A 26452-nucleotide genomic window follows, 5' to 3' on the forward strand; every position below is an offset into this window, starting at 1 on the left:
AGGGGATAGGGTTTTTCTCCAGTTACTTTAGTTATCAATATCTGCTTCACATACATTCAGTCTAGACCTCTGCTTGTACCATAGGTGACAAAATTCACAATCTGAGTCACAAGTTCAGATTTCCAAATCCTAATCAGGATACTTAAATAATTAATCTATGCATGCCAAGAATTTATGGACACATAGAAACCTGGTTTTTAATAAACTTGCCTCTTATGACTGCTGAAGGACTCATTGAAGAAAGAAAAGCCATAATCGAACATGACTGACATGCCTATAACATGGTAGATCCTAAAGCAGGATCTATAGAACAAATTTCTATAGACTGTTATTTAAAGATACATTAGCCTTTGAAAATTTAGCCATGCAATGCTTCTGCTGTTGTTTCCTGGGAGTGCAGGGATGCTGCTTACCCAAGTATTCCTAGACACTTTGTGCATAAGCTGAAGAATCTGCTTATGTTTTGAATTATACACATGTGGCTTAGCTTTACCTTTGGTTATTCTGATTGTCATAGGTCCAGTTAATGGAAGGGAAAATGCTGCTTATATTCTTTTTTATATATTACACTTTCATTTTAGCTCAGATAGGAACAAGAGGAAATACTACGTTCTGTTAACTTTTAACTTGGTGCAAATACACTGATGTTTAAATTGTAGAAGTCTTCATTACAGTGCATAGTTTTCCAGTACTTTCACAGCATTTTCTCTTCTCAAGCTCTGCCTGAAGGTGAGTTTGTGTAAAATCCATTTCAGAACATGTGGAGTTCTCAAAATGCAAAAGGCATATTTGCTTCAGTGAGGGAAGTTTTCCTTTGGTTTTCTTTCTGTCTCTCCCCCATCTCTTACTTCTTCAACACACAAGTTCAGGGAGTAGCTTGAAATGTTTGTTGTGTTGTTTATACAATATTTACAGATAAATATGTTTTCAGCTGTGCGAAACGGAAAAGGTGGAAAACCTTGGAAGTTACCAAGTGTAAGAATGTATCAAATGATGTTCACATCAGTGTGGGCAAGCAACCAAAATAAGATGTATTTTCTTTGAGTGTTTGTACTAGTAAAACTTAAATGCACAAATGTTTGCCTTAAGGTATGCTTAAAAAATGCATTGCTAGGAATGAAGTAAATGTACTTAACATTCCAGGCTGTTCTTTTAGGCTGTTCCCCAAAGAGTATGTAACTCTTTCTTAGTTTCCACTTGGCTTCCAGCAATAGTACTTCTCAAGGAAGATGCCAAGATAGACATAAGACTGAGTGGCAAATATTTTTACAGGTTGTCCTAGGGTCTTGGCCTCATTCAAATCCAGATGCCTGAGTTTTCCTCCTGTAGAAAACAATATTCTTAAAGACACTTGCTTGAACACCTCTCTGGGACTAGGATACAACTGGGGCATACACAAAGACCTTCTCAGCTGTGCAGCCCAGGCCACACTCACTAAACACAGGCTTCCAAATATATCTCAACATACTTGGCTTCCCAAAGCTGTACAAGGCTTTCCCAGTCCCCAAAAAGATGTGCATTGCTTTGCATTGTAGGTGGTTGTTCAGGTGTAAGTAAAGAGAGATTTGATCAAATCAGAAATACAGCATTTTATGCTAGTATTACACATACTTGTCTGAAATGGTCATGTCAGACAGCAGTTTATTCATTTAATCTAGCTATTTTTTTTTCACTACATGTTTTGATATTGCCACCTAGCTCAGCAGAAGGACAGTATTTGACCATGAAGTAGCCCATGCAAAGACAAAAATGACAAAGAGCTAAAAGAAAGAAAGCAGGCATGTGGAAAAGTCCACATGCCTTTTCCCTGGTAAGATGAGAACCTGTATTTCAGCCACTGTTTTCTGTGTGAAAGCACAGACAGGGTGCAGAGGTTCAGTGCCAGCACATCGACAAATGGAGCAAAACATGTGGAACAGTAGGTATCAAGCCCCAGAAGTGCAATTAATCGTGTCTGCTGTTGCTGCACGCTCTGTAGAGGTGATAAGGTTCACTCATTTTCAGCTGGGCACTTTCAACAGCACAGCTAATTCAGCATGAGCACAGCAGCTGGACATGAAGCAGCATTAGTGCAGCGTCGTGGCCCACTGGAGTAATTGAACAGCCAACTAGGTTATTTGCCCACCTACTTTTCCTGCATATTAAATGGAGGATAACGAGCAATTGCTTATGGTCTGTTTGGAAAAAATGACCTGTTTGTTCAGCACTTTGAAATAATAAATCAATATATGCCACAAATGTGATGTGCCACCTACAGCTGCATTCAACAGAGAGCAGCAGCGGAGAGGGAAAAAGGCGCCTCTCCCTGGCTCTTACATGCTGCCTTCTGCAGAACATGGTGATGAGCATGATTCCTTGGTCGTAGTTTGAGAACAAATATTTCCAAGAGGGCTTATTCACCACCTTGGACAAAGGGAGAAAAGCCAAAATGAGGCAAGAGGAAGATAGACATTATGGTTGCCTGTATTGCTTTGACTTCCACAGATACAACTATTGAGTTAGAAATCAGGTGACACAATAACTTCCTTTGGCACTCCAAAATCCTTTCCAGGCACATCAAGTTGATTTTTTCAGACAAGGCTCTAAAAAAAACCTAGTATCTTTATGGAGCTGAGGGTTTCTTCCAATGCTGGCCTTTGAATTCAAGGCTGAGGGCTCCTGGTGAGATCCATTTCTCTAGTTCACATTGATGGACTAAATAAGATGGTGTATTCCCTGAAATGGCTCACAGAAGCTTCCAGGGCTCCCTGAAGGGTTTTCTTGAGCTTTTTCAAAGTTCCAGGGTTTCTGACCTCTTTTCAGCACCACACTACTCCCTGTTTCTAGTGGTCTCCTTTTCCTGCACTCCAGGGATCTTCCAAGGGATGCTCTGGAAACAGGGAAGATTGTAGGATTGTAGCTGCTTCCAAGAGGCTGCAAAGAAAAGAGCTGAACTAGGCTCCCTGGATTTATAACTTTCCAGAACTGTTTAATAGTTCATACCACTGAACAATATTCTGTCAAAAAACTGACAAATACTAATGATTTTGTGCATCAGTATTTTTTTAATGCAGTCACAAGAAGCTGTAGTTAGATTTCCATTTTCAAGATTAACTCTGTCCTTTTGTTTTCTGCCTATGCCATAACCACAACTCTCCAACTCAAGGATTTAAAACCAGTCTTTACAGTGAATCTAGAGCATATTCTGATATATGTGATTTTGTAATTATAATTCTGATCTACAGGGGGTAGACTTGTAATAATGTGGGTGCATGGAGAGATGGTGACTGAGATGGAAATTCACTTACATTCAGTCCACCACACCTTGTCCAAAATACATGCATGACTGTTACAATACTGCAGCTATCCATAGCAGAGACAGAAAGAGGGAGAAAATAAGTGTGCTTTTTTTAAAACTTGTAATTAATATTAGATATTTTACTTCAAAAAATTCCTTGTGAGTTCAGTAGACACACTTTTAGTTATAGTTTATTTTATTTTTATATTCTTTACTGTGTGACCTACACTAAGGGGGAATCAGCAATCCTCATAGCAAAATGGAAGGAATAAGGAGAGACTGGTTATGCAGGAACAGCTGCTTGTTTTCAGCAGCATCAGTTGAGAGTTTTTCACATTCTCCTTCTCCGCCTCTCCCCAAATGTTCAGCCTGCTGTATGCAAGCTGGGTGTTTACAGTTCAGGACTATGGAGGAGGAGGAAATATTTTGCCTATTGTTCAGTGACGTCAATGGCTTCGCTCCCAGTCACTTGAGGGACGCTGGTGCTTAGCAAATGTCAGTACACTGCTGCTACTGCATGTGCCTTACAGTCTGCTTGCAGGGATTTAAGGTCTCTCCTTCAAGATAGATCCAGTTGGCAGGCGAGGCGGGTGTGAAAGGCAAGGAGCAGTAGCCATGGAAAACTGGTCTGCTGCTTTTTGCATGCAAAAGCCTCATGTACTAGTTTCTCGTTGTGGCATTAACACGGCATATTTATTAGCATTAAATACAGAATTTAGCTTAAAACCGTCTTTTATTCTGCACCAAGGTCTTTCCTTTCACATTTTTTTCCTCTGTATTAAGAGGAATTTTTGAACGTTCTTGTATAGCAAGGACCTAAAAACCCCCCACAGAATACACTGACAATTTTATAATTAATCAGGATAAACAGCTAACTCAAAATCTGACTATATTCAGTGTTTTTCTGATTCATTTTCACATATATTTTGTTACCAGATATTGAAAACTGAATGGAAAATATATTTTGATGAAAATTTTTTAAGCTCAGGGCTGATTTTTTTTTTTGAATGCATGTTTTGTGAAAGTGTGCTACAGCTGGTGTTCCTAAGGGGGCTGCAATTGGAAAGCTACAACCACTTTATTTTCATTAAAACATATTTGAAATTATTTTTGGCAAACTTTGCTTCCCATATTTGTGATTTAAAAAAATGGTATCTGCAGCCTTTGTGCATGTGTGCAGGAAAATGGGGTTTTAGAAAACACAGAAATTGTTCCATGTTGTCAGTGTCTTAAGTTTTTGTAGCTGAAATTGAAAACCGTGGTTTTGAAGAAATAATTTATCATATGTCTAAGCACGGATGTGGTTATGGATGGGACCAAAGGACCAGCTTACTAATTATATTGATGTGAGACCCTGGATTTGTTTCATATTAATGAAATAAGCGCCATGAAAATTTCAAGTATTTTGAGGGCTCATCAAAGCTTACAGTATAGTGTAGCTACACTGATACCTTAAGATAAAGGGAGAAAGGGAAATAGATGCTGCCATTTTATAGGGAAAAATGGGAACGCTAAGAGCAGACACCAGTAAACGCAGAGTCTAGCATCAGGAATACAGTGGAAAATAAAAAAGTGAGACAAACTATTAGTGCCTTTTAGGTCTTGACTTAGCCAGGGATCATTATCCATTGCTGACAGTGTATATGCAGTCACAAAAGAGATGCCAAACTTAGTCTGGCTTTCTGTGCTGAGAAATAACTTTAGATGTTTTGAGGTGATATGGACTTAAATCTGCACACTTTACTTTTTAAGTTGCTCATATACATGAATCATTCACTGATTAACAGACAAAGACCTTATTTCATAATGATTCCACACAATTTTTTGTGTTGGTGACTGAGGAATGTATGAATGGCTTTTTTTTAATGCACGTTAAATTATAGGAGCAAATATTTTCCAGAAAAAAATATATATCTGCTTTATCTGTTTGCTTGAAAAATCTTAACCCTCACTCTAGATTTTCTCAGACCCCAGGTGTTCTAGTTTTGCTTCATTTAAATATACTGTGGTTTAAAGGCAGCAAACGACTGCAGAATATGACCCAATAGATAACTTTTGTGGTTCTGGTCTGTCAAGCCACCCAGACCAGGATCTTTCTTCAAGAGAAGGATAATCAAAAATCAAATAGGATTTTTTTTTCCCTGGTATACTGTGTTAGGTTTGGTCAAGATGATAAATACCTGGCAAGATTCCCGAGTATTCTAAGAAATCTGTTTCAAATCAGTGTTGAATGTTGGCTTCAACATCCAAATGAGAGAAAGGAAAGCCTGTTATAATTTCACTGCTTTTATTCCAATCACTCTATAATCTTTCAAAAGGAAAACAACTGTTAAAGGCAGATTTGTTACCACCACGTCTCTTTCAAAGAGGAAGATACCAAATTCAGTGTGTAGATTATTCCTGGTAACGGATGTTTGGTATGTCTTCTGCAAGGTATTGCCAATAATCTGTGAATCCTTCATCAGCTTTTGTACCAAAGGCAGTAAATACTGAATTCTGCTTTATGTGTTAATTGCAGAATGCCCTGGCACTTCACTTAAGAAGCCTTTTTTATAATATTAACTCAAAAAAAATAACCCTCTACCTTTGGGTAGAGCAAAGGCTCACCTTTCTTATTTTCTATATAGTCATTTTACCTCATGGATAGAACTTTTGAATTTGAATCATGACTGAATTACTGTTACCACAGTCCCCCAGTAATGGTTTCATGACTTTTCAAGAAGTTTCAGGAGCAGTTAGTCACCTAAAAAAAAAGGAATGCAAAGATTATAAGACATAATATACAGCAGGAAATGTTATATTTAGTTTTCTCTAGAGACTTTTACATAGGTGCACACATATATGTAAATATCAAATTAATGTAAATGTACTATATCAAAGTAACATAAAATACTCTTGTGATATATATAGTCATAATTATCTTATTCTTACAGGCAGGGACTATAAGTCTCGAAAGACCAAAGCCCAAAATATGCTTGGCACTTAGAAATCTTTTCATAATGGAGATATTCAAAGACATCCAAAATTAAGTGTATAAATAAGAAAGAGGTGAAAGTTGAAATGCTCTTCACTCAGCTTTGTTTTGTAGTACTCCATTAACCTGTAAACAAACACCTTTTTGTCTTTCACATTCTAGAGGGGTTTCTAAATCAGGCTTACATTTTCTCTACTTGTCTTATAGGGTTTTTTCCTAGCAGCATCAAATAGCTGTTTGCCAGCTTTCAGCTGTAACAGGGGAGAGATCTGTCATCGCCCATAGGAAAACAATTAATTGTGTCTAGCCAGAAGATAAAGTGAGCACTTTCTTCACATAATAAACTAGTTCTTGACAGAGCTAGTTTTTCAAACAGACAATACAGAAAGAACAATATGTCATGAATTCTGTTGTTATAACACTCTCCTGCATACCAGGTGTAAGAGTTTTTGGAAGCAAAATCTATTGCAAGTTTTCTGAAAAGAAAAAAAAGTTAAGCTATTACATCACTTTCTGCTTCAGTGGGGATGGGTAGAGACAGAAATTAAGAGAGGGAGTTTCGTTTCCTCCTTCCTTCCCTCCCACTCTCTGCCTCCTTCAACTTCTTCCCTTTCCTTCTGCCTTCCCTCCCCTTCAAGCTAGACACTTGTCTAAAGCTGTTCCACTTCGTACTGTGGCTCCTTAAATTTAAACTCCTGCAAAACAATTAAGAAAATCTTCTTTAAATCAACATATAATGGCTAGGTCCATCAGTTGTTAGGATGATATTCATATTGTTAGTAAAATCATTCTGGAGTACATGAAAAGTATGAAAAGTGAAAATTTCATCTGCTGACAACACCATTAAGTTACGTAGTTGCTTTGTTTCCTGTGATTGTAGCCTATGCTTTGGAGAAAATCTGAGCTTGTGATTTTATATTCTCTACAGTATTATATCCACTTCTTGACCTTTTGTAACAGCGTGGGCTTTGCTCTTCAGACCCCTTGAGAACTCCTTTAAGGTAGTTGTTTCTGAGATTTTTTTGTGAGCTCCACTATACCATATGTAGTGACTTGCCAAGAAAACAGAGGGCCATTTTGAGGTGGGCATTTCTCTCACTTGGGCTCAGAGTCAAGACAAGCTTTGCCTTTTGGGCATAAAGCATATTTTTACACGATTTTTTTCAGTAAGAGGGCAGTCACTAAGGAATAAGCAGCTAGCTGTTTTCATGAAAATCAAACTGAAATGAAATAAAAACATAGTGAACCTCTACAAATAAAGGAGGGAAGTACAGTCCTTGTGGGGAGCAATAATGCCACTTTTAACATGATAGATGGTTCCTAAACATTATCATAGAATATTAACATTAAATACATTTATAATAGTGTCTCAGATCTTCTGGGAGTCCTATATATTTTGCAGACTATTTCTCAATCACAACTGCAATGCAGTGGGTGGAACATTACAGCTTTCTGCATCCAAAAAGTACACAGAATCTTTCAAGAGAGTGCTGTGTGCAAGAAGGACAAAAAACCAAGCTAGCAATCAAATCGGAAGCTGGCAAGGAAATACGGAGGGGGGAAGGATGAATATATGCTTTTTAATTTCTAAACAATAAGATGTAGTTTCATTTCTCCTCTACAAGATTACAGCATGTCAGCATGACATGAAAGCCTCAAATCAGCATATTAGCCAGGGCATCTTCAACTGGCTGCATGTTTGAAAAGAAATGGGAAACAGATAAAAGGAGACTGGAGGAGGGGAAATTTGGCATATTGTTAATCCATGTAAAAGTTTTGGAGAATGGTGCATGTTGGAAAGTACCTCCTCCCCTTTCCAGGATAGCACGGGGAATGGGATAAACACCAGATGCAACACGGAGTTGAGAAACTAATGCCTGGAGAGAATGGTGTCACTTGATACTTGGAGAGGTAACTGGTCTGGAAGGGAGAGAGCAGGGAGGAGTAAAACATACCACATTCAAGGGAGAAGCTGTTGAGAATCTGGGTCTAATGCTTGGCAAGAAGAGCTGCTTAGAGCTTAGCAGGTAGAAATCTCACTCCTCAGGTAGAGAAGCCTATCACAAGAAAAGGTGTGATTCCAGACCTGACTTCAGACTTGTCCACTAATACAGAAATGGGTATTTGTGTCCAGGGTCAGACTGGTTTGAATAGTGAGCCCACTGACAGCATGACGAAAATTCAGTTTTGGAGGGACAAAACATTATTCCAATTTTGTGACTGGTTATGACTCTGCTCTATCATTTTCAGCAATCCATGGCAGGCTGCCATGCTGTGCTGCTTGGAAATGCTGAAAACCCAAGAACCAAAATGAAGCCATGCTGAAGAGCAGAGATCCATACAATCCCAATGCTGAGGCACCTTTTTCACTCATGCTCCCAAGGCTGTGCACAAGACTAAAGGGGTAGCTGTCAGGACTGCACTGAGAAGTAAGAGACAGCTATGCATCTATGCCAGATGTAGCATATTATCCTGGGCTGAACAGATCTCTACTGATCATCGTTCAAACTCTTTCCATAACAAAATAGATTATATAGTTCTCATGATAATAGGATCAACATCTTACGTGAGCCTCCTTACCTGCCATTCTATGCTTAATTCAGCAATTATCCATAGGAGAGAGGAACTTTAAACTGCCAAGTGCTGTAATCTCAGTATATCCCATGTAATTTACAGCCATTTAAAATTTCTTTTCCTTTACAGAAGATTTTTATCAGTTTTCTGTTTCCTGTAAATGATTTCATAGCATTTACTACCACAGAAGTAGTACTAGAAGCAGTAATTTGTGTTACATCAGCCTCCAGAAATTCCAGTGGTGGTTGTGATATGTGTAAATACAGAAAAACCCCAATGTGACCTTTGCCCTGAGCAGTTTACATACTGAATCTTGTTGCAGCTATATTGTCTTTCATCTAATCCTCCTCCAAATCAGAATGCTTAATAGTGAGTAAAGGAGTAATCCTATACATACAACAGGATTCCTGTAGTGGATAACTCTTTTTCAGCTCTTTTTGTCCAGGTCACTCATTGTCTGCAGTTGAATTACACTGCTTTTTCACTCCATGCCAGGAACAGGTAGGATTCTCTTGACACATATAACCAGATCAACGCAGAAAAGCTTTTTTTTCTTTCCTCTGTGTGAAAGCTCTTTTCCCTGAATGGTGAATGAACAAAATTCTTACACTTAAAAATACTTCTAATTTCTTTCCTGTACGTAAGACACGTTGTTTTATCTCACTAGCCTAACACGGGGATTGCCACAGGAATACTTTGTTCTACTTTCTTTGGCAAGTTACTGTCTTTGAATATTGCCTTATTTTCCTATGGAAGGATGGCAAGGTGTAATTCAGCCCCAAAACAGCAATGCTGTAACAAAATACTATTCCATACCATTTTTTTATGCAGGTTTTTTACATGGGAAGCCAGGCTGGGGTGAATAAGCCTGTCAGGCTCGCATGGAGGATTAGCATGGTTGTCACAGGGTAGAAAAGATTGTTGAACTATGTCAACATGAACAGTACATCAGTCCTGCTGCCTCCTACATTGCCACATAATCAATATTCTCTCAATCCTCTCCTCCTTTTCTGATGGCCATTTAAGGCAGCACTGTCTGCTCAGCTAGGATATCTGCTGCTTCCCTTTGGTGCCTTTAACAAGGAGCATCAGGATCATTTTCTCTGGATAATTGAACTCTTATCTTACTGTATCTGCTTGTGCTGAGTGTGTGAATGGCACAATTTTTCTGTGCCTCCCATCAGTATTTGTAATTGAAGAAAAGGAAAGAATAGACCTGTAATGACTACAGGACAGTGTTGCCATTTCACCTTTCTTTTTCTGCTCAAAGAGGGAAGCACAGGTGAAAGATGCTGGCAGGCAATTTTCCATCTAAGGGCATCTGCATGTAGGAATTTCTTGCAAGAGAGTATGTCCTTTTAAACAGTGACTAAATAGAAACAAACTGAAGACAGGATGGGTGTTATTTTAAAAAAGGATGGAAAGATGGGAGGAATGGATACTAAAGGATGGAGGCCAACACAGGGAAGCAAGCAGCTGCCTTGAGCTGAGGCTTGGCAAAGCAGCAAAATAGACTGGGTTTATGAGATGCTTATTTTGCAAATAAATTCTTTAGTTAAATGAGGAAGGATGTATTGAAGATCACTCACACCTTGGCAAACATTTGAGTGCCATTAATGGCAATGACATAACTGTTGGGCTGCAAAGGGTGGGCTCAGTGTCCTCATGAACCTGATAAACAGGTTTGGACAAACAGAGACAAAACCCAAGAATGAACCAGGGCCAAGGAACTTTGGCTCGGTGAATACGATCTCTCTCACTGAGTAAATGCTCAGAGACATCTAACAAATAAACTTAAACAGGGTGTTTGTAGATGGAATAAAACCAGCATTCTATTAGTTTATTGTCCTCCTGTAAATACTTCCTTTTCAATTCTAGATATTAACCATGTTCAAGCAATAAGAACAATAAGACTGTCAAATTTCCATGTTTACCCCTTTAGACTTCCCAAAACCAGAGGGAAAGAGCACAACCCAGCAGACATGGTGGTTATGTGCAGTGGACAGGTGCTGTGAACTAACCTTAAGCTGTACGGTAACTACAAAATTCCGGCTCTGGGAGAGGCATAAGGCTGAAGAGAAGAGAGGTTCTTGTAGCACCACTGGCCAAAGCAGGCAGGAAAAGCTACATCTGTGTCAGATTACCTAAATTAATGAGTTCTATTGCTGTTACATTTTTAAAAGGCTCATGTACTTTAAAATTTTTTGAATGTCCATCCAAAAGCCAACATGTTCTTGGCGATACCCTGCAGCAGGACTTGTTTCTGAAAACATCCTGAACACCTAGGGAGCTTGATTTGACTCTGAGTTTAATGTAAATTGTCTTAGGATAATAAAAAATACTTAAGGATACTGAATAAAATTAGGATTTCCCACACTGCTTCAGCTGGATATGTTTTTCTGTATTTTTGATTTTATTGGTGTGTAGGTGGTATGTAGGCTTTCTGACACCGTTAATTTAATTACTTTCTCCAATCCTACAAGGGTACAGATTACATTTCCAAAACTATTTCCAAAAATTATTTCTACATGTACGTGCTAATAGTGATTTTTTGAAGTTTATTTCTCTGTGCATAGACTACAGCTATAGCTTTATCATTTATAGCCTTTATTACAAATCTTTTTTGACAGAAAGAGTCTGAAGGAAGTATGACTGGACAACACTTTTCCTTGTTAGGCATGTACCAATTTGCTTGGTTGCTATGATAAATGCTCCAAAGCCACAAGTGATGCTGAGGTCTCACAGGACAAATGATACAGGGCAACATAAACAAAATAAAGTGCTCATTGGTCTTCAGTGTCTTTCCAAAGCAGCCTATCCTTACTTTGCCTGTTTTCTCCAACCTCTAAGGTTTCTTCATCTGACCACTGTGGAATAAAACTGGAAAATGTCTAGTATGTAATAAAGAATGAGCCAGTATAAATTTAAGTTAATGCATAAAACCAGGCATACTATCCTTTCCCTCCCACAACCTGCTGCTTTTTCTTTCCAGTACTGCTGGAGGAAGAATATTTTTTTTTGTCTGAGACCCTTTTTGGGCCATTCCCATTTCAATGTACTGATTGTATTTCTTCTAATAGTCAATTGAGTCAACTTATACTGGCAGTTAACCATTTTCTTAAGCACTAAGAAATTTTAGAAGGAGACTGGACTGAAGACCAATTTATATATTCATAGTCTCAGTAAACATAGGTTTATTATTTTAATAAAAGGTGGAGAAAAAAATCCAGCAGCTTCACTTAGAAAGAAGGTGTCCCATAATTTTAAATGAAAGTAAGTTGAGCAAAATTGGCTTTCCAGGAGGCAAAGTTAAGCATGCAGAAGAAATCCTTCACAGCGAGCAGACATTCGTAGCATGTAAAGAGCATGGTGCTAAGGAAAACAAATCAAAAAACCCAAAAAGTCATCAGGTCTACAGGGTTTGAATATTCCAAAACTCACAGACCGAGTTGGCAGCTGCTGCTCATAAGGTAATTCAAGAGTGGAACATCATATGGTGTTAACTGTCAGGGCTGAAGGGCTTTGGTAGCAACGTGTGTGGGAAGCCTGCAGAGCTTGCCTGCAATGTGCCTAACAACCAAAATTGTTTTGTGTTACATTCACCCACAAATTGAAAATACATGCAATATTTATTCTAGTATAGTTTTTGGCATAGGTTGCACCTCTAACACTTTGAACAATTTAAGCAAGCCTGGGGATCTTATCGAGGGCAGCAAATTAGAACATTTGTTTGTAGAAAAAGGATTTGCTGTACTCCACTGCAAAAGCCAAGCCAAAGTTGAACTATGTCCTTTAAAAAACAAAATAAAACATTTTTATAAGATAAACTGTCTCCATCTAGAAAACAGTTAAATAATGACCTTATTGACAGCAGCTGAACAAACTTGCCATAGAAAAATGTGTCATTTTCAACACATTTGGATTAAGGATTTTTTTCCCCTGTTTTGTTTTATATAAATGTATTTCTATAATGTATACAGACCCTCACTGGCATTTGAAAAAATAAACACAAATCTGGGAAAGATTTTATAATGACTTCAAGTTTTTCAAAAGTTTACTTTTACTAAATCCTGAAGTACATATGAACTTTTCTGTCCTTTTACAATAATATATGTATGGAGGTACAGACTATGTTTTAGACTGTGAAAATAAAAAAAGATATTTCCATGACTGAAATCTTCTTGCAGTTTGGGTGGACATGGCCACTTGAAACTACTGACAACAAGCACTGCAAGCTACATAAGTCCTCAGTGAGGCTTTTAAAACAAACAAGGAAATTAGGTTCAGCCTACTTCTGAATATAATTTACTGAGGCCCTTTGGCACTATCCCAATAATAGCTTTTTTCTCCTCTATTTTTTGTCCAAGCAGTTGTCTATCTTCTCTCTACTGTAATTTACATTACTGCCATTCTTTGGTGTGTTGATTTTTATGAAGCTTCTCTGAGACAACTACTTTCATAATCTCATTATAAGAGAACAGAAGCATTGTAGATCCAAGGCACTTGCTGAGTTTTCACAATATGTTTTGTAGTAGATCAGCAAGCTCACTCAGCATCAACCAAATCCCAAATGGAGTAAGTCAAACATTGCATCATTGAGGGTAACTTAATGAAAAAGCCTTGTTTTTTTCAGGAATGAGCAAAATTTTCTTATTCAAAACCTCGTTTGGTAGAAGCTACAATGATTTTGTAGTAAAACAAAACAAAACAAAATGAAAAAAAAAATAGAGAGAAAAGCACAACTTGAAACTAGAACTCAAACATAAATCACCATTTTGTACCATAAATTGGTCAGCTGTAATGTTAAAATTCAGAGCAAAAGCTGGGCAAGCAGAGACTTGAGTGGATCCCAAAGCAGATCAAATTGTCAGCATTTATTCCTGGCAAGGAGGCCTTCTCAAGTGGAAGCAGACACCCAACAGAAGATGTAGTCTTTAATATTTTTATCCTGACCTAAGGCTGTGTTAAGCTTATGCTCCGTGAAGGGAAAAGTTAAGCAATATAAGACAAGCTTTGTGTTCCATTTAAGGAACCAATGTCCACAAAATTTAATTTCTATCTCTACTTCATGTTGCTCTAGATGTTAATATAAATATTTCTATTTTCTGCATGTGCTTTCTTAAACAGTTGGTTATAACCTGGGGCAGAAACTGGGGGGTGGGGGGGAGGTACTCTATGTAGAACTCAGCTAGAGCCCTTATTTTGTGCAGATTTTACTTCCTCTTTTAAATTAATTTCAGTCAGAAGAAGAAAATGGCAGTGTTTCTCTCCAATAATACGGAAATCAGGCTGAGCATTCAAAATGTGTTTGGATTTATTACACTGTATTTGATTTATTTGGTTGAATGGCAATTTCACACAGGAAGACCAGCAGGACACCACACAGCACAAAACTGTGGTAGTTCGTTCTAAATCTAGTTTATACTACTGCCATTCAGCCATAGGGGAACCTAGGCAGAATGAGAAAAGAAAACTGGAGAAATTGTTAGCAGCAAACTGGTCTTACTTTGCATGTGTCAAACAAGAATACCACAGAGAAAAAAATAACTCATATGTATTAATTTAGGGGGTTTTTTCTATGTTTCCAAACATTTGTAAAACATCGTTTGTCTCTATGTTGTTACTATGATTAAACAACGTTAATTAAAAATATTTTTAAAGTGCATAGTAAGGAGTGATAGACAGATGGAAACTGCTGGAGTTAGTATCTAGCATTAAACTGAGGGGTTCTGAGAGAATTTTAAATTGCTTGAATCATTTATTGTAAGTGGTTTATGTAGACAGCAGCAACTTGTAGCAACTTCAAGTACTCAAGCCAGCCTGGCGGGATGTAGCTTGAAGACCAGTGGCAGCTCAGCTGTGGCACTACAGCACTCTGCACAGGATAATTTATCTTGTTCTTGGCTGCTTTTTTTTGTTTCGTTTCGTCTTCTGTGATGGTACAGATTTTGTTTTAATGTCCTTGTGAGTCATAATTATTCACCAAATAATTTATGCAAATAAATTTCAGTTTTTAGATAGCTTTTTCTGTGCTCACTTACATGAAATAGTGTCACTCACTGAGTCACATTATTGTTTTTGTCCTCTGAGTCAATACACGACATTGCTACAAGAAAGCCTTAATAAATAATGAATAATAAGACAAAATGCAACCAATATTCATTTGTGTAAACTTTTGAATTAGTTTTGGGACTCACAACTCTTCTATGAATAAAATACCAAGACAATGGTACCACAGTATAAATAAATGATAAATGCTGAAGAGCAAAAAACCACTCCGTTTCAGTGGAACCTTGTCATGTTGAATGGTAAAATTCCCACTGACTTCACTAAATTCAGGCTTTTAATGTTATTCATAATATATTCACTGGGGCTTTTTTGTATCATTCTGCCAATTTATTGACATCGTGATTCATTTGATTTTCAATGTTTGGTGCTATACCACTGTCCTGGTTCTGGCCAGGAAAGGGTAAATTTTTGGCAGTAACCAGGAGGAAGCATGGCCAGGACACAGAGGTTATTCTATAACACCTCACTTCATTGCTGGGGATGGGGAAAAGGGAGTCTTTTCCAGAAAGGAGGGATTCCTGCTTGTTGAGAAAACATGGCAGAGGGAGCCATCTGATATTGTCTATTAACCAGGCTGGCTTTTTTCTCTGTGGATCCTTTCTTCTCTTCTACCCTCTGTTAGTATTATTGCTGTTACTGTTCTTATGTCATTGCTGTTTCCAGTAAATTGTTCTTACCTCAGCCAGTGCTCTTTATCTTTAATGCCTCCAATTCTCCTCTCCAGCCACCCTCAGGAGGGAAGGGGGAGCAAGCAGCAGCATGGGAGCACTACACTGGAGAATATCATTCTAAACTGGGACAAGCACAATCACTTCAGCTGTAGTATTTTCACTAGTAATGAAAATTAAGAATATGCTAACAATATCTTTATTTTTCTAAAAATTACAATTGTTAACAATAAATAGGACTGGATCTTCTGAAAGGCAATCTGGAGTTCTGGCTTTGTGGGTTTGTTTGCTTGCTTAACTGTCTTTTATTTACTACAATGACAAAATCTCAATGTAAAGAAAGATCTAACCTGAGAGTGTTTCAAAAACCCAGCAGAGCCCTGTGAGGAATGCTCAGCTGCTTTGTTATACATTATTGAAGACATGGAATTAACACAGCTCAAGATTAATTATCAGAGATAGAAAAAAACTCTCTTCTATTTGCATCCCATTTGAGTTGTAAAATCATCGGCCAAAGTGAGAACCCTTTTTTTAGCAATGTAAGATAAATAACCAAAGCACTAGGCCTTAACTTGAATTTAAGCTAAATCAAAATCCTAGGGCTTTCCTATCATCATTGAAAGGCTGAGGATGAAAAACTGTCTCCTCAACACCTAAGACATTTTTTCCAAATTCTTTCAGGTGATGCTCTCAGTAACATGGTTTAGTTTTAGGTAGTCCTGCATGAAACAGGGACTTGGACTCAATGACCCCCAGGGGTCCCCTCCAACTAAAGATATATTCTATGATTCTATGACTTCAGATGCCTAAACTGGCATTCTAGCTCCTCAACTCACTGTCAGATCTGCCCCTAATGTCTAAGCTATAACACAACAGCAGGTTCTCAACCTGAGATTGCAATATGCTTAACATGCTGGCTTGACAATACGTCAAGAAGACATAACTTCTGTAAGAAGCTTGGGAAAAGGGAAGATAACTGAAAACTTCCTCAGGCAATTTGGTTGCAGCAGGACTTGTTGATTATACTTAAATAAGCAAGAAATTGACTCATTATTAGCGTAATATCATAACAGATAAGCAAGGAAGTTACAAAAGGCAACAAATATTCTAAAACAAAGAGTTCTTGGAAAGTGTTTGGAAAGTCTCTGATGTTACAAATTAACTAGTCATTGCTTATTAATGTAAGTAGTTGATCCAAATTAAGTATGAAAATAATGATTTTAAATCACATTAGGAACAAAATGTGAAACTACAGACAATATTTCATTTGCAAAGCCTCCCCAGTGGATGAAAAATACTGCAGCAAGGCTTACTCGCTGTCTAAAATGCAGTTTGAGAGAAATAGACTGACAAGTATGTGAAATTAGAATCTTCTTAAGTCAGTTTGAGGCAGATCTACCAGATCAGTCTAGACCAAAGCAAGTCCTCTTCTCTCCAGCTCTGCAGACTTCACTGAAGTGAGTCTGGCTCCTGCCAAGTCTGTGGTGCAGAAATGGCACTTGCAGCTTGAAGACGTTCCCTTAGTAGTTGATGCCAAAAGTGCCTTGGGAGCCAATGTGACAACCAGAGTGAAGCGTCTTGCCTGGGCACAGGTTTGACTCCACCAGTTGTGAGTCAGATGTAACTGATTTTTAACTGTTTAGCTCACACTTCAGGTACCTGAAAAAACTTGAAGACCTTGAAGATCACACTGTCCAGGTCAAACCTGTAAGTCTGGAACATTTTTTTCATCAGTCTGAACTGTTAGCAATAGTGATGGAGTAAATACTTTTCATTGGGGAAAATGCCTATCAAGAGATCATTTTATTGAGGGAGTTTGAAAAGAGTATTACTGCTTTTGGGGGATGTGATCTAATCCTCTTACTAGGTTGCTAATAGACTAAGGAGAGGACAAAGAAAGTAACCAGAAAAGTTGTGATTGATTAAATGTGGTAAATGCTTTCTGCTCTAAATTGTGAACCCACACCATTTAAACTTACGGTGTTTTATAAGTTAGCCCAGTTTATTCCCATTTGAACTGCAGAATTCTTTAATACTTTATCCGTTTATCCTTTTAGCGCTTTGTGCAGCCCACTTTCCTTAACTGTACAATGATATACTATGTACCAGATATAGAGTGCTCCAGTGTAAAAAAAATGAGCTTTATCATGATGTTCAGCAGACACCTCCTTTCTTTACATGTAAGCTTCATTTTCTCCTTTTATCACTGAACAATTCCTCTTGTTGATGGGCTCTATGTCCTTCTATTGCCTTTATGAAATAATGCTTCCAAAGAGTTTGCACTCAGCCTTGTCATTTGCCCTAACTCCTGTATGTTTGCTGTCTTTGTCTACAGCTTCTAAGTTCTTGTCATAGCAGACTTTGTAGTGTTCTCAACATCTAGAAAGCTTTTGATTTCAGCAATATAAAACCAGGATAACTTCACTAACAGCATGAGTAGTGTAAATTCTCACTCAAGAGCAGGCTAGCCTGATGCACACAACAGTCTGGAAGACTGATAGGACTGAAAAGATGCATCAGGTACTGTGCAGCTTCCTGTCACGTGTGCTGTGAAATTTTGCAGGGGTGTTGGCATTTGCATTCACATGTTGCATGTAAAAGCCATATGATTTCTTTCCAAAGGGTGAAGATGAGCTGTAGACACATGCAAGCATGTTTTCTGGTTTGGAAATTTGCTGGCTGGATATGTAATTTGACTAATGCTTTTGTATTACAGCAAACTTGGAAGGAGAGAAAAGTATTTGCTTGGTTTTTAGAGCAAAAACATTCACTGACTTTGTCCAGTTATATCCTGTGTTAGCCTAAGTCTTCTTTTAGCTTTTTGTACTGAAGCACATGCTTTTCTGTCTGTCTCACCCCAGAGCCCAACGACATCAGTAGAATCGTTCTGGATTTACAGCAGTATAACTGGGAACAGAACTTGGATCTGTAGCTCGTTCATTAGGACTTTCATTGTAACAAACTTTCAAGCTCATAAATAATCACTCTTATGCGAATCCTCACCATTCTGTTTATTGAGGTATTCAGAACTATACTCAAAGCAAAATTAATAGTATTACTAACTTTAAATACAGCTTAATTAATTAAATTGTGTGGAGTTATATAGAGACTTAAAATAAAGCACTGTTTAAGTACCCCAGTGAATTTGATCTCTTGACTTTGCATGGGTGTTTATTTTAAAGGAATTTTGAGTATTAATACAACTAAAGTTATTGCAAAATAAGATCCTCAACACTTCTATCTATTCTTCAGAAATATCTTCAGATATTTCTTTGTATCTTTGGCTCCAGTACCTAGCCCATGAAGTCAAACTGGAGATTTTTAGTAAGATCAGTTTCACTGCATCTGTTGATTATTCTAGATAATCTGTTCACTTATGATTAACAGTGGCACATAAATCTGAAGTCATACTGCCCTCATTCATTTCTATATTAATTTCTGGTTATGATTATTAGTTGTTGGTTATGATTCTTAACAGTTATATTTCACGTTTCTCTCTCTCCTATTTGTGGCAAGTTGCTTTTTCCTTCTCAAAATTTTATTGTATGTTCTTCTTTGCATCTGTGTATTTCTAATTATTGTTCCCCTATATATTATTTATCTGTCCTTGTAATATTCACTGAGGTTGAGTGTCCACTGTAAGATTTGTTTTGCCTTATCTTCTGTGTTACCAAACTCATTTTTGTCTTATTTTTATAGTAATCTTATTTTAATGTCCCCTATCAATTTCAGTCATCCTTACTTGAACATAAAAATTGCCCTACTGAGTCAGATCAATGATCCATCTATCCTAATACTCTAATGGCAGTTGGAGATGCAGCTTAGGGAGAACACCAAACCTGGTGGCTTTCAGTCACTCCCTCCCCTTCTACCCCTTACTGCAGTTGCTGTATTAAAGATGCCAGAGGGCAGAAATTTGCCTCTTCCTGATACTATTTACAGACCTGTTTTTCCATCAATATGTCTAATCCTTTCTTATATCTGCTGAAAGCCTCTGCCACCCAATTATGTGGCATCTTGTAATAAACCTTATTAACTACTTGATCTTGTAAGAAAAGAAGAAAACATAATACATCTGTGATTTACTGTTGGTCTCAATCTTGCTGATTTGTTTAAAGTCCCTACTCCACTTTAAGCAAGATCTCAAAGAGGAAGAAGTGATATTTGGTCATTATACATGAAATTTATCCTGACAACTGAGATAAATGGTGACATCAAAAATGTTTGATTTCACAAAAGCAGAAAAATAGTGAGTCTGAAGAGTGATTATGTGAGCCTGGGATTCTAAATAATACCAGCATGACTAGCCAAAGTATATTATTAAAAATAATAATTTTGCCTTGTTTCAAGACCTGCTCCAGTGTGAAGCCCTCAATCTTACTAGATTATTAACCAGTAATTGGCATATGTTTATTCCTTCTCCCCCAAAAAATGATCCCACTTTTAAACTCATGTAAAGGATTCAAATAGCAAAGGGAATCTAAATTTCACAGCACCCAGAACAGGAAAAGGGAAAACTAATGTGTATGTTTCTGACATTTAACTTCTGCAGTCCTCCCAGCACAGATTTTGCCATTATATGCTCATTTAATCTGGTATTGTGTCAAAACTAATCAGAATTTCATGGTAATACAATCCTGTCCCCTCTTGATATTTCATCAATGTGACTTTATTTATAAAGCCTGGCATTTAAACTTCATAAACCAGTTTTACAGGCACTCTGTGATTCCACATGCACTCTTAATCATTACTGTTACACTTTGCTTGGTGTATGTTGTAAACGTAGTAGCATATCAAGCCCTTGGTAATTGTGCAGCCTACCATTTTTTCATTTTTTCTGCAAACTGACACTTGAAGTTTTCTGCCATACAGCCTTTTTAATAGGCTTGGAAATGTATCCTTATAATTTTTAATTATAACTAACATAAAATCCTTGCTCCGTGTTCTTTGGCCACTGTTTTGAGGCTAGAATTGCATTAATTTAATAACTAATTCAATACAAGGTAGAGAGTTAAAGTCAAGCAGGATAAATTCACCAAAAAAACCCAAAAAACCAGGTCATAGACAGAGGGGAGTAGCATGAATTCAAGTATTGCAGAAATTTCTACAGAAGAATTTGTACTTCCTGAGTCACAACAAACAACTGCTGTAATGAAAATGAACTGCAGAATCTTCTTCCAATATTTGAAGTAATTTATTTCTATTATTTGTTTTTTTAAGCATCCCTTCACAGTACATGATTCACACATATTCTGGCAGTCACTCCTCAGAGTTAATAGGATGTTCCAGGATCTGAGCCTATTCAAAAAGGGACAGTTTGGTAGATGTAGTTCAAGGGTCTATCTAAGATGAACAATTCATAGGAGTGGATCATTAGATTAATCTCTTCTTTGTCTTTGAAGTACCGTTATCATTAATGACACTGTGAGAGAAGTCTGAAGAGAGACAATAAATAACAAAATTACCCACTACATGCATTTTTTTGTCCAGTTTTACATCAGAGATAAATGTTTCAATGTTACACTGACAAAATATCGCTTTTAAAGTACTTTCTGACTTCCAAGAAGAGCAGCTTCTGTCTTTCCTTCCCTGAAGTGTTTACTAAGTGTTTGGAAGGTGTGGACCAATACCCAGTTCCTAGAATAGCCAGAGCATCTTCTGTTTCCAGTTTTAGAATGAAGAGGTATGGGCAGGAGCAGTGACTCATTTCTGTGCTATTGATGGCAGAAGAGGAAAAAGACAAAGAAGTTTTAAGGAAGATAACATTATTTTCACCAGGGAGGAAGGGAGTCTGAACCTTTCACATCACAGCTCACTGATGACGGAATGGAAATGTTCAACCTTTTCGTTACTGTTATTGATGGCAATTTTCACCTGTCTCTGTCGGTGTCACAGCAGAGAAGAGAATAATCAGAAAAGGCTGGTAACAGGATGCAAGAGGCCCTTGCAGACACCTGCAAAGAGGCTCTAGAACTTGTCTTGGAATGCTACAGAATGTCAATAAGGCAGGAAGAAAAATGCAGCCAGCATTTAACAGACTGAAAAAACTAATTCTGGCAAAAAGACTAACATCATCCTGGAGAAAAGTGAAAATGCTGATAAAAAAATCAATTAAAAGAGGCTTATATAAATGATACTAATTTATATAAAATTGTATAACATTTATAAAAGTAGAATCTGTACAAAAGGACTTGTCAAATTATGTCTTTTAATTAGCTTTTAAGTTTTACTCATAATGTTAATGGTGTTAACACAGTAGGTTTCTGTGAAACACCAAGACTTGAATAGAACTTTTTGCTAACAATTTAGGATGAACAAAATTCATGTTTTGCATGTTAAGTACATTAAAGCTGACTAATAGGTGTGTGTTAAAACAGAGTCAGAAAATGCATATACCAAGCAAAAAAATTCTGATTCAAAAACCACATGAATTTGAAGAGCAAAAGGACCTCATGTCAAAATCATCAGAGATATGTGGCCTGGAGATTCTGCTTTTGATTATTTGCCTATAACAGTACAACAGGCACTCTTCCAGTCATGTCAGATGTATCCAAAACATAACTCTAAAACCATGCAGCTCTGCATAAGGGACGAAAAGTAGTGACCATGTTTTAATTAATGCATGCAACAAAATTGCAAAATTTCTTTATCAATTGCCGCAAAATTGTTTGCTAGAGTCCTCATGTTGCTCATCTCTGGGTTTTCCTGTTTCAGAGAAAGGAGATGCTACAGTTACTGCTTAAGATGGCAGCTAAATACATATAACAAAGATATCTGAGAATGACTTTGTCTCATAGACCTCTTGAACTTCACTGCAATAATACTACAGGCAAATGAATATAATGTATGTTTTTAAGGAGATACGATAAAATAAGTTAAAGAAATGGGACTGAAGTAAAAAATCTCCTCATAATGGTCCTTTACTGTCAGTGAGTTCAATCTACTGAAGTGATACATTTTTCTCAAACCACAGCATAAACAGAAGGTACTCCAGAAGCCAATTCTAAGCAGTACAAGCTAGACAAGAACAAAATTGGTCTTGGAAAATTTGGAAATCATCCTTTTTCAGTAGAAGGAAAATTCAGCAACTGCCTTTGAGAAGTAACAGAAATCCTAATAAATAGTAGGAAACAGAAAAGTAAAATGAGTTTTAAGATGTCTGTGTGCCAGGGCATTGGCACAGGTGATTCAGTATTCCACCGTGAGATTGACTTACATAGCATAATATCCAAAAAGATTCATGCATTACACAGCACAGAATGCAGAAAATACTGTTATTTAGCTGGTGATGGTGATGAAGCCAAAGGTAAATCAGGTCAGTTCTAAACATGGTGCCTGGCTTGGCTGTAAGTCTGTGTTTGTAAAGCAGTAAGATTGTTCTGGTATTAATGTTTGGCAGTTGCAGTAACTTTATGTATCACATTATGTATTTCGTTTTTCCTATCTGTGCAGTTGACTCCAGTGGTCTGACTCTCCCTTACTGTTTAGCTGAGCCAGACCCTTGCTTTAACTCACCCTTTGACAAGAGTACATTTTGAAAGTTGGGTCTGTCTTCTTTAGAAGAACTTCTAAAAAAAGAGTAAAAAAAGAAAAGAAATCTTCTTTTACTGTGTATTGTTAAATGCTTCTCTCAAAACAGCAATTCCCAGAGCACATTGCATGAATCTTCCTATTGTACTTCCCATCTGTTTTTACATGCTTTCTGTAACAAAACAGTTAAGAGTGCTGATATTTTAAAATACTATTTACATGAGGTAAGAGTCTTGCAATGAATGGGGCTGTTCACGCCTCAAACTATAGTTTCTTTTTTAATGTCTCTGCGTGTTCAGAAACTAGTCATGTTGGATACACTTGGATCACACTGGAAGTATTTAATTTGAAAACCCCAGAAGTACAAACGAAACCCTTACCTTTCCTCCAGGAAGCAAAGCAGAGCTCTGATGCCCGGTCAAGTTAGTTATATCGAGATTTCATCTGGTAGACAGGCAATGGAGGAATGCTCAGATGTAATCAGAGATGTTTACTCAATTTATAAGCTTGTATTAGGATTGCTGGTACTGGTCTTAAATAAGCAAGGTTAATTTTCAGAAATTCAGAAATCAGTTTGTTTCTCCATCAGAAAGACTTAACACTACAGACAGTATTTATAGCATAGTTGCCAGACTGAACAGAAAGGTAAAACAAGTACTGGGATACACTTGCTGTTTATACTGGAAAACCTTACCTGGTGAGACTGACCCATAAAAAAGTGTAAACTTCATGTTGAAGATGTGATGTTTTAAACTAGGTAGAGTTTTTCTGAAATGTTTGTCAGAATACAGAATTTGAAACTAATACAAAGCAGAAGAAAAATGCTTCAAAAATAGAATAGTACTGCACTTTTACTGAGAATTTGTTGTCCTAAGCATGTATGATTAGGCCTTCAGCTTGGAACAAATAATTAATTCTTCAGTGAAAATCTTTTTTTAAATATAAAGAAAATAAATTTCGTTTAATCCTGAATCTGTGTCTGAAGCAATACACATGACATGGAGCATCATATTAGAGCTAGTAGAATACTTTTCAAAACAACAATTAATATGTATTGCCAAAATATTATATCCTTTATCAATAACATTTTTTTTTGCAGTGCTGAATCATAGAAAAAAATGTATTTTGACTGTAAAAGGGTATAAGAAGAGTAAGGCAGGCTTTTTAATTAATAAGGGGTTATCAAGCACTTGATGACCGAAAGTTTCTGGAATTTACACAGTTATTAAAAGAAGCAATAATGGTAGAATTTGGTTTTCCTCACAGAAATAACGTCTAGCATTATGATATAATGGGAGTACAGGGAAAAGATTTAGCGGGGAGAGCTGGTATTATGCAGTCAGAAAGCAGCCTTATTATTTCTCCTGTGAGACCACATGTCCAGAGTGTTGATATCTGAATAGAAAGATTCAAAACAAGAAATTAAGCAAGATAAGTAATAACTTCATGCTGCACAAGTTGCAACTTATGCTACACAAAAGCACAGTATAAAAATCAACCTATGGAAATTTTGTTTTAAAAATTGTTTGTGGCAGATTAGCAGATTAATATAATTTAAAGATGCATTAGGCCATATAAAGCAGTCCAACAATTCCTTTTATGTGCACCTCTATATATAGTTTTGTATTCTGACTAGACTCCAGGTTCATCAGTCTTTGTGCTAAGTAATATATATGTGTTCAATTTAGTTAATTAACATACAAATCACCTGGGTTAAAGTCAGAATTAAGAGTACTGTCTCATTTACATTGCGATTTCCCATATATCTGACAAAAAACTAAAGTACATGAGCAAGAAAATCAGGTTTAATTGAAGATGATCTATTTTGTTTCATTTAATACGAAAATAGGAGGTATAAGGAAAACTTTTTGGTCAGAAACAGCTGTTCTAGATTAGGCCAAAGGGCCATCCACCTAAATTAGCATTTTGAAATTAGGAGACACAAAATTCTCCATCACTTGAGCCGTAGTATACATTTTGCCCAGCTAAAATCTTTTTGTTAAGAAAACAAACCTAGTAGCACATGTATCTTTGCTGCGGTGACCCAGCCCACTGCCGGGGTGGGGCAGGGGAATGTCAATCAATTCAGGGCTCGCCCTTGGGTGGAATTCCCCACCCAGGACAGTGACAATGAGAGAGGGCACAGAGACCTCAGCCACGTCTCCCTGGGCAGTACCCGGGTCCAGGCTGCCTCCCCCTGTTCGGGAAAGTTCTCGGTTACTCGGTTGTTCATGGGTTCTTTGTTATAGCTCCCGCCTCCCGGATTCCCCCAGTGGTTCTTGCTGAACTGTGTCCTCCCCCTGGCTTGTATCTCATTGCTTGCTTTCCCCTTTCCCCGCGCTTTTCAAACCCCCTATAAAACTGAGGGAAAAGCCTCCGGGCGCGATTATGATCATTGCCATGTTCTGGTTGCTAAACTTCTGACAATAAACCTGTTAGAAGCCAGACCAGAAGCCCCTCTCTTTGCCTATGGAGCAAGGCGAGCCCAGCCCATGGGGCCCCTGAAGTGCCTCCTCCTTGGAGGAACCGGCAGGCGCACGTAGCCAGCTAAGCCGGTCCAGAAAGATGTCACAGAAATAACTCCTCATCTCCTCCGACTGGGGACATTCCAGAGCTCGTGCTAGCGAGCCAGGGACAGCGTTATTATCTTGTTCCTTCTAGTATCAAGCTGCTCACAAATTTAAACTATTAACTACCAATTTGACCAAGCCTTAAATTTACAAGCTTGTAAACCCTTCACCCCAAACCACCCCTGAAACCACTTCATTAAATAGCTGCCGTGCTGGTGACCTTCCACTTTTCAGGCACCAAGCAGCTCTAAGCAGGAGGTTACACATCACCGCCTGGATCTTGTGATTTGACAAAATAAACATTAACAGTTTGTTCTGTAATCTCCTTTAATGAATTTTCAGTTTTCATCAGATGATCTGATGTGCCTACCATATAAAGGCCATGCAGCATGAGGGGTCACTCAAGCTCCTTCACAATGAACTCAGGAGCAAAAATTAAGTTTTTTTTGTTGTTTCAATGCCTTTATTTTCTTTGAGCATGTTAGGAAGCTTTACAAAAAGTAATTTTATTTTAAATGGATGTCTTTTACAAGTTGGTTTTCAAACTGCTTTTTCACTTGATCATCTCTCAGATGAATACTATATAGTTGCTCCCAAAAATATACAGATATGGGGTCTCTTCAGCAAGTAGTATGCTTATCTAAAGCTGCTCAGGTATTTATTAACATATAGTATTTAAACATCAGTTTTATACATGCTAACAGTTTCATGCATTGTCAACAAGAGGAAATTTTTCCAGTACACATGCCCATTTATAAAACATTGAAAAATTTTTAAAAATTAATTGTGA

At 37.5% G+C, this 26452-nt stretch overlaps 1 long non-coding RNA gene across 1 annotated transcript; it reads right to left on the minus strand.

The window, feature by feature from the left end:
• Positions 1 to 20826: 20826 nt before the first annotated feature.
• LOC309585973 lies at positions 20827 to 23530 on the minus strand. The gene is made up of 3 exons (XR_014227335.1): positions 23473 to 23530; positions 23078 to 23130; positions 20827 to 20997 (listed from the first exon to the last, which is right to left on the minus strand). It is a non-coding gene; the product is annotated as an uncharacterized lncRNA (long non-coding RNA).
• Between the last annotated feature and the right edge of the window lie 2922 nt (positions 23531 to 26452).

Source organism: Coloeus monedula (assembly GCF_965178545.1).
Source record: "Coloeus monedula genome assembly, chromosome: 2".
NCBI classification, from domain to species: domain Eukaryota; kingdom Metazoa; phylum Chordata; class Aves; order Passeriformes; family Corvidae; genus Coloeus; species Coloeus monedula.